Genomic DNA, 10,291 nt, shown 5'->3' on the forward strand with positions numbered 1-10,291 from the left:
GTTCACTGATGCTGGATGCATAAGGAGAGTTGGGACATGCCACTTGCCGAAACTCCTGCTTGAATGCAATACTTCCCAAGATGCTCTTTGCACAGAAAGCTGTGTTCTTTGGATTGTAATTAAGGCTCCTTACCTGAATTTCCGGGTGATGGGTGCATATATTTATAAAGTTTGTGTTTGTCAGATAGGACTGTGCAATCAGTCCAGAACTGAGCTGACTGAAGCAACGGGGGAGATGAAATAGCTTGTGCTAGCTCGTTTCCCCTGTCTGAGCTGTCTCCCCTGCCTGCACTGAGTAGCTAATAGGCAAAGATCTAGAGCACATGCGTTTGAAGGAACACACAATTACTGAGTAGTAACTATCAATTATTTTTTTTTTTTATCAGCGTGTATTATGTCCTCACAGAGAAGTATGCTGAACTTTAACATTTGGAGACAAACTGGAATTTTTGATGAGCGGCAGAGGAGGATAAAGAGCATGAGAAGCTACTGGCCTGCTGTCTCCAAGTGATGGTCAGGAAGCTGAGACGGCCAGTCTAAGGGAGGAGTCGTAACATCTGGATGACGCTCATGTAAAAGATAGAGTAGACTTCATTAGCCTCCGGCTTTCTGGATATCGACTGGTATCAAGCCATCAAGTCAATTCTGCCACTAGATACTCAGGTTAGCCTCAGTCCTACAGAACGAATGCATCTAAGACTTCAATCTTAGGTTTTAGCTAAAACTTTTAGGATTCGTGAAACTCAATCAGCCGTCAGGAAAATACTTTATTAGGATTATGATTTTATTATAAAGGATATAACTGAACAGTAAAACAAAGAAATACACAGGTTAAGACCCCAAGGAGTCCTGAGCACAAGAGCTTTCACCTCCACAGAATTGACCATGCTACGTGGATGCATTGGTCCACTCAGGGTCTCTGTGAGCTCTGTTATGCAATGGCTTTTCATTGATGTTTCATTACGCAGGCCTGATTGCTTACATCCTTGACCACCAAGATTGACACTGTAAGTTATCCTTCGTGAGGTCACTGACTGGTGGGCATTTCCCTGCCTTCTCCACTGAGGTCTAGGTTAGTGTCTGACAAACTAGAGCCCATAGAATAAATATGACCATCTTATTTGTATAGTGAAAGGATAGTTTTTATGTTCTTAAAGGGTAGGAAACAAAATCAAAGAAGAATATGTCTCTAGGTCTATACGACTTCTTGGCACAGAGGGAAGAGGACAGCTTTTATTCCCCCTCTTTTTTGTATTTTTGAAAAAGAGTTTCTCTGTGTAGCCCTGGCTGTCCTGGACTCACTTTGTAGGCCAGACTGGACCTGAACTCACAGAGACCCGCTTGCTTCTGCCTCCCTGAATGCAGGGATTACAGGTGTGCCCAGTTTTTTTTTTTTTATTCAGTTCTTTTAAAAGTGCTTAAACTCAAAGACATTTAATAGCTCTTTCTTAACTCTGATATTCCAGACTGTAAAAATAAGTCAAATTATTTTTTAAAAAATTATTCAACTATGGCCTGGAAAGAAAGCTTAGCAGTTAGGAGCACATGCTACTCTCACAGAGAACTCAGTTTTGGTTCCCATCACCAACATGGCTGCTCACAAGCAATGCTAACCCCAGCTCCAGGGCATCTGACACCCTCTTCTGACCTCTGCAGGTACCAGCCCTGAGTACAGTGCACAAGCATACATGGGGGCAGAATACTCATACACATAAAATGAAATAAATCAATCCTTTTTTTAAAAATTTAAGATATCTGGGTAGATACGGACCTGGTGGTCGTTTTAGATTTGTCAGGTGCCCCTTGATAGTATCAAAATGACATCTGTTGTCCTCTACCACAGAAGGATGCTAGGGATGGTACAAGGTGCCAGCACTACAGTTCCACACCATTGCTAACCTTTGCCAACTCCCTCATGTTCCTATTTCTCTTATACAAGCAGAGCTAGATCCAGGGGTTGGCTCCGGATCATCTAGTTGGAAATACAGAGACCATTCCTCAAAACAAGCTTCCTGTTCAATGCCTCCCTTTGTCTTTAGAAAACTCTAATTTGGTCCCAAGTTGTAATCATTGCTGTTTGCTCACACAAGGACTCCTTTACAAAAATGCATATGATTATACCTGTGCAAACGAAAAAGAAGTCTACCGCATACGTTTGTAGCTAAACACGTTGGATTATTGGGCTCACAAGAACCTCTGAGACATGCCGATTTTTAATCGCTTCCGCTTTATGAGTAAAGAGGTGGAGGAAATTGTTTTTCAGGGAAAAGACTATCAGCAGTGCTCTATGGTGAGACTCAGGTGTGCTTTAACTCATGGCACGCATTAACATTTGCCAGCTCCACAGGCCATAGGACCTCTGCGTTTCCAGACCCAATGGCCACTTCTTTGGCCCCATCTCACTCAACCTCTCAACAGCCTTCCATGTAGCTGATATGTCTTATTTTTCTTGTGTTAACTTGTAGTCTCGGCTTCTCAAATACCATACTATTTGAAGTTGTAGCCCTTCCAACTGTTCAGTGCTTATCCTTGCTGGGGAGTGACACTTTCTAGCGTTTGACATGGAAAACTAGTGGAGGAAAACAGATTGTCTCTGTTTTGAAGAGTCTTTAGGAGCCTTAAGTGGTTCAGGCTTGCCTCCTTTTCATCTACTGTAGCCTATCTGTTAGGCCTTGCTTTAAAAACTGCATCCACACAAATAAAAATAAAATAAAATAAATAAGAGCCGGGCATGGTGGCGCATGCCTTTAATCCCAGCACTCGGGAGGCAGAGGCAGGCGGATCGCTGTGAGTTCGAGGCCAACCTGTTCAACAAAGTGAGTCTAGGACAGTCAAGGCTACATGGAGAAACCCTGTCTCAAAACAAAAACAAAAACAACCAAAACCAAACCAAACCAAACCAAAACAAACAAACTGCATCCACATGTAACTTGAGTGAGAAATGTGCTGAGTTTGTGTGTTTGTGTGTTTGTGTGTGTGTGTGTGTGTTACCAAGATAAGTGCTTTAGCACAACAGAGCTAGATCCATCCATCCACGCCAAACCCAGCTTCCCTCTAGCCTAGGAGGCCTTTTCTCTTCCTAATGGTGTTAGCACCTGGGAGGCCCACTGCACCCACATCCTGCTCTATCCAGTTTACCCTCTCGCTTTACAGACTATCTGTGGGATCTTCCTTGTCCTCATTGAGGAGTTCTACCTTATTACCTGGCAAAGCGGGAACCGCACACTGAATGTGGCTTGATTATCTGTAAGTCCAAGAATGTTTCTTTTTATACTTTCAGAGGGTGAGGGAAAAATCAAACCAGAACACGTCTCTCAGACTGAATGGTCCAGCCCTGGGAGAGAAAACATGGCCACTTTTCATCTAGACTCGCACATACCAATCTCAAAGGTGAGCACAGAGCTTAAATGTCTCTCTGCAAAACCAGTTCCTTCCTCTTTCCTTCCCATTCCAGGAAGTGGTGTCTGCTTACCATCTGCTTACACTTGCAGACCTATAGACGTTAGGCATGCAGTCTCTCTCTGCACCACACAGCCAACCTAGCAACAGGCTCTTTGACTGTCTATATTCCAAACTGAGTTGTTTCTTTTCAATGCCATTGCTGCAATCCTGGTCCAAGACACCATCCACGGTCTTGTCCCAAAGGAGCTCTCGTTCCCTCTCCGCTCATCCCTTTCATTCACAGCTGCCACAGTAATTTCATCGTTGTATGAATGGGATCCTGTCTTATGTCTATTGAAAGGCTGGTGGCGGCTTTCCATTCTCTGTGCAGTAAGTTTTCTATCCATGGCTCCTGCATTCACCTCTTCTTTACACTAGAGCTTCGCTCACCCGCCTTCTGTTCTTTGGATACGCCAAGACTGTGTCCACCTCATGGCTTTGACTGGTGTTTTTCTGCCAAGGACTCCCCCTTGATAGTCACATGACTGCTTCTTAATGTCATTTGGAGCTTGCTTTGAGTTACCTATTTGTGGTGGTTGAATGAATGCCCCACTCCCATAGGCCTAGACATTTAAATACTTGGTTCCAGATTACTGTTCCTATTTTGGACAATTAAGTAGTATGGCCTTGTTGGAAGGGGAGGGGTCTCAATGCAGGTGGGCTCTGAGGTTTCAAAGCCACATGCCATCCCCTGCCTACTCTCAGCTTCCTGCTTGACCATGGAGAACATCCCATAGCCCACAAGAGCCTTCTGGGAACAGTGAAGTCAATGTACTGCTTGTTCCCTTGGGCAGTGTGGCAAGGTTCCCAAAGGCAGAAAGTGGTGATCACACTCTGGTATCTCAATTCCCTGGGTGCCTGTCTACTGTCACTGGAGTGGTCAGGGTAGCTTCTGTATCAGCACGATATCTTTTAGGAAATCTTCCTCGGCCAAGATATCCATTTTCTTACTTGAACACAGGCCAATGCCAAGCACACATATGCACAAGGCCCCGGCCTGTGAATTTCCTCTGCAAGCTCTTCCTTCCATTACCTTTCTTGTCTTTGCAAAGAGACAAACAGCTCTGGTGTGTGGGTTGAGCAGCGTGCGGTATTTAAGAATCTGTCTTTCAGAGCCTGACATTGAGAGGACAGTGCAGCTGTCTCCTGAATATTTTTTACTATGTATCTCTCCTGTTTAATAATGAAAATAATAACACACACACAGAGGTTCCTTGGATTATCAAAATCATGAAGAATCTGGAATAAGACAACTGGTTGCTTTTGCTTTTTTTTTTAATATGCTAAAGATTGAATGCAGGGCCTCCAAAGCAGGCCAGGCAAGAGTGATCCCACTGAGACACATCCAAAGCCCTTAAGCAAACAATTTTCAAAGTCATGACTCTGTCTCACACCTGGCATTTTGATTTTGAGGGTTTTTTGTTTGTTTGTTTGTTTTTTCTTTGTGTGGTTTTTGTTTGTTTTTGTTTTTTATTTTCTTTCAAGACATGGTTCCTCTGTGTGTAAACCTGGCTGCTCTGGAATGACTCCATAGACCAGGCTGGCCTCAGACGCGCAGCAATCCTCCTGCCTCTGCCTCCCGAGTGCTGGGATTAAAGGTGTGTGCCGCTACCATCCTGCCTGGCATTTTGATTTTAATGAGAAAACTCATCAAGTTTTATACAACATATTCCATATATCAGCCAAAGCTCTGTGTGCGTTTTAATTTAAGGTGAAATGAGATGACATAGTCAGTAATTCCCACAGCCTCAGCCGTGACTGGCTATGAATGCACCCTCATCTCGTGTGTTGTTTGCTTTCCCTGAGGGGCACATCCCTCTTGAGGGTACTAGGTGTAGGAAAATAGTGCAGCTCACTACAAAGCAATCTGTACTCTGTTCTGGCTCCTGGTGCCCTGTCTTTGGTCTTCACACTGCTGGAACTGCTTCTGCAAGACTCAAGTATGGGACAAAGGATCCGGGATACCATGGTGCCCTTCCACCTCTCACCTGATCAGAGACATCATATGCCCTCTTTGCAATGGTACTTCCTGTCTTTCCTGAGATTGGGCGTCTAATTAAGTGGCTATTGGACATGCCTCGGGTTGTGAAGCAGATATTTCTGGAATATTCAAGTCCAAGGAAATGCATGACAGACAGGTAACAAGAGTGTTGTTTGAGAGCTCGGTCTAAAAACAACTGCTGCTATTGGCTACCTGTGTGAAGCCAAATGACTTTATCTAGGTCCTTGTATACATATTAGTATGTTAACTTAGTATTAATAGCAATATTATTTATATAAAAGTTATTTATATCAAAATTAATTCTATCAAAATACAACTTCAACTTAGTCTAAATAAGAAATGTTTTGGGTAGATTTCAGAGGAGAAAGAATGAAAAAAAATATCTTTACTCATCCATCTAATATGGTCATCTCCTGACCACAATCCTCTAGATTATCTTAAAGTTCTAGCAATAAAATTGTATTTACTCAATGACCTGTCTCCTCCTATTTCCCTTCTCATCAAAGAAGACAAAATTTCTAAATTTTTAAGTTAGACAGGAAAAAGCAGGAACTGAGCATGACATAGGGCCATGTGGAGTAAAGAGGAAAAGGCCACGCCCGGCTTGTATCTCACCCTGGAGGGGAAACAGCTGTGGAGTAGAGAGTATCCAGACCATAATTCCATGACTCTTAGCAGGCAGCTGACTAGCCATGACTCAAGCCTTGAAGTCAGAAGAGGATGATGTTCCAGGCTCCTGCTAAGCTCACAGTACTGACATGACACAATGACCTACTTCAGAGAGCCTATGGAACGCCTAGTCCTGCAAGGCAGTGATTCAAAGAAAGGAAAACCAGGGCTGACACCAATAATCAGGCATGAGCACAACAGATGACCAGCAAAAATGTAAACACAAGAACTTCTACCTCCACTCTCTATGGTCAGGAAATAGCAGTGAGGCAAGATCCACAACTGAGGCAGCCATGTGACCTGATTGAAATGGCAACCCGAAATCAAAGGTAGGACCAACACGGGTGATACATCTTGCTTTACCCAGCCTTCACCACATGATCTGAGAGCATCTAAAGCCAGAAGAAGCCCAAGGATGGTCCATACTCCCACTCAAAGGACAAAATTAAAGATGATACTACAAACAGCCATTTCCTGTGATCTATAGTAGTGGGCTTTCAAAACTTCCTCTCTGTAGCTAATTCTACTGTTTATTTTTCCACTCCTATTCCTGTCTAAGTCAAAGATCTCAACTTTGATTAAAATTGGGTCAAACAAGCCAGGCACGGTAGGGCACACCTTTAATCCCAGCACTCATTGGGGCAGACTGCTGTGAGTTCGAGACCAGCTTGGTCTACAAAATGAGTCCAGGACACCCAAGGCTACACACACACACACACACACACACACATGCACATGTGCCCAAACGCGCGCACACACAACCTTGTTTCTCTTTTTTTCTTTTCTTTTCTTTCTTTTTTTTTTTTTCCCAGTTTTTGAGACAGGTTTTCTCTTCTCTGTGTAGTCTTGGCTGTCCTGGACTTGCTTTGTTGACAAGGCTGGCCTTGAACTAACAGCAATCTACCTGCCTCTGCCTTCCGAGTGCTGGCATTAAAGGTGACAAAACCCTGTCTCAAAAAAAAAAAAAAATTGGAAAATTGTATCAAGCACACACACACACCTTGACCCTCACCACCCTTAACAGGGGCACAAAGATAGACATTCAAACACATGAGAACATACCACAAGGGAGATTATTTAGTGTCAATAATTTAAAGTACCAAAAACCTATCAGAAGCCAAAGTAGTAGGCACTTGACCACCTACAGCGTAATAAGAATCTTTACATACAGGGAAAGCCATGATGATTCAGGAATTAAAAGATAAATACAATAGGTACATCAGCACATGGGAAAAGTAGACATTTATAAAAGAAAGAAAAGTTAGTAAACATGTATGGAGAACTAAGAAATCAAACTCATAAAAACAATTGATAGTATAATTGTAACATATAAGACACCAGTTTCCCTGTATTAAACTGACCAATGCTTTATACAAGTCTCAGTGCTGACAGGGTTGGGGAAATAAACTCTCTTAGGTTTTGCTGTGAACAGGATTATGGTCCACATTACTGGAGCCCTGCATCTTGGACAAGTTTCAAGCATCATGCGTCTCAGCATCCTTGTCCACACAGCATAGAAGGCCTCCAGGGTCTCTTTACTTCGGTGGGTTGTGATTGATTACCTCCGTGCTTCCACTCCCAGTCAGCAGAACTCTCCAGTGTTCTGTGACCAAAATCTAGCAACTGATTTCTTTCTTCCAAACATCCTTCGAGGCAGTGGGGAAGGATACTCAAAACCCGACACGCCTGTGTTTCGATACTTCTCCCCTGAAAACTCTTCCTCTTGCAAGAGTAAAAGGAAGGGCAAATAAATTATCAAGCTGCAAAGCGAGCACAAGCATTAAACATCTGGGAACAGTCCATCATCCTCAGGTCAGCGGCTTTCTGGGTTTGGGGTCTGTTGGTGTTGCCTGGGAATGGATGTTTCTGTGATGCAGTGAGACAAAGTGTGACATGGGCTACATCTTCTGCTGATAAATTACTCCTGTTTCACACCCTGGAGATGGAGTTAAACACTTCACACATCTCCTTGCCTTACCCGCCTGTGTATAGCTTCCATGGTTATTTATTTAGCTCTTCCTGCATGGCAGGCACTGTTCTGGGGGCTGGGATAGAATCATGACAAAGTTCAAGTCCTCCTCCCTCCTCCTGTGGGGAGCTCACATCCTTGGGGTAGGGGGTTGAGGTGGGGGTAGGGTGAGGGGTGGGGTGGGGGATGGGGTGAGGGGTGGGGTGGGGGATGGGGTGAAGGGTGGGGTGGGGGGAAGAAGACCATAAGCAGCCTGATGGAAATGTGTAACATGACAGAGAGTGACGAATAAAGCAGAGAATCTTCAAGTGAAAGAAAGAAAGAAAGAAAGAAAGAAAGGGAAAGATACATAGAGTTGGGGTTTTGGAAGTAAGGTTGCTGAATTGACAGAGTGGTGAAGGAGGGCTTCGGAAATGAGCGGATGTTTGAACAGAGATGGGGAAAACAGACTAGAGGTCATGGGAGCCCAAGTGACAGAGCCCTGGGACAGGGGTGTGCTGAGCATATTAGAACAACAGCAAAGAGGTCTCTTTATTTGGGTAGAACAGAGACAGAAGCTGATACAGAGCGGTGATAAGGGGGGACAGGTAGCAGGTGTGTAGGTCATTCCTGTAAGGTCATGAAGGGTAGGTGTGCACCTTGCCCACATGGAACAGTCCCGTTTGTGATTTTTAATAATACCATGCCTGCATGGGCTCTTCTATGTACTCTTTGCCTTATCAAGCAAATTGTCTTTGGCTCCAGAATACTAAGGTGTTTTGTTTTGTTTTGTTTTGTTTTGTTAGCACGTGTCAGGTCTTTACGGCATTAATGAATAACTGTCTCCATGTTGCCTGGGGTTTAGAGCCAGTTCTGATAGAAACGCCAGCTTAACTGGCAAGAATACCTGGAGACTGTGGAGGGGGACATGTGGACTAAGGTGGTTTCATAACTCTTCAGGCTAAAAAATATGCTCCTCAGGTGAAGGCAGGTAATGCAGGGCTCCTCAAAGAGATGCAACCTCCCTGGGAAAAGGCGCACAGTGTGGAGGAACGTATTTCAGAAGAGCCATTCTTGATGGTGAACACATCTGGAACAGGACCAAATGGAGAAAGCCTAGCCTTTTCTCTAGGGTAGCAGATGTTATCCCTGGATAGCAACTGCAGAGAGATCTCAGAAGAGTTACTGTTAAAAACTCACTTAATGGAAAGACAAGGCCAACTCATGGCAGATTTCCCTTGGAGACGACAGTTCATGTTTATCAAAATTGTTAGGCATTAGTATTTGTTATCTATCGCTACAGAACGAATTCCCACCAGTGTAGCCACTCATCGCTGAGGGCCAGCACAGAGGTCGCCTCTGCAGGGTTACCTAATACAATCACTACTTTTGAACTGGTCACAAGTTCCTAAAAGAAAAGTTGCTTGATTGTGGGATGTTGTTAATTAGCTTTTAGGTTAAATTGCTAGTATTTTATTGGTGACTTTTATATATGTATTTATGATATATTTGGTTTATAGGGTTTATAGTTTTTATGTTTGTGTTGCGTCTGGATTTGACTTATATAACAAAAAATTGAAGTGACAAATGTACATCTTTTCTCTCTTTTATTTAAGTGTGTTTATGTGCATGCACATTTATGGCAGCTAATTCATGTGTGTTGCCGGTGTGCTTGTATATAGAAGCCACAGGCCAACCTCGGGTGTCATTCCTAGGCTGCCATCCACTTTACGTTCCTGATAATCTTGGTATCCCATGGTATATGTTATACATTCCAAATATATTTTTCCCATCACCTTACATTGAACCTTGCTGACTTTTCCCCCCCCTGTGTACTGGTGTTTGGCCTTCATATATTTGTATGCAACATGAGCGTACGGTGCCCTCAGAAGTCAGAAGAGGGCATCAGATCCCTGGAACTAGAGTTACAAGATGGCTGTGAGCTATCACGTGGGTGCTGGAAAGTGAACAAGGATCCTCAGAAGAACAGCAAATACTTGTAACTGCTGAGCTATCTCTCTGGCCTCTTTCTTTCTTCTTCTTTTTTTTTTTAATGGAGTCTTATAATAGCCCCCAAGCTAGCCTGGCAGTGGTGGTGGCACATGCCTTTAATCTCAGCAGCCTCGGGAGGCAGAGGCAGGCATATCTCTGAGTTTGAGGCCAGCCTGATCTATAGAGTGAGTTTCGGAACAGCCAGTCAGAGCTACATTGAGAAACCTTGCCTCAGGGAA

The sequence above is a fragment of the Acomys russatus genome, chromosome 27 (assembly GCF_903995435.1).
Source record: "Acomys russatus chromosome 27, mAcoRus1.1, whole genome shotgun sequence".
NCBI classification, from domain to species: domain Eukaryota; kingdom Metazoa; phylum Chordata; class Mammalia; order Rodentia; family Muridae; genus Acomys; species Acomys russatus.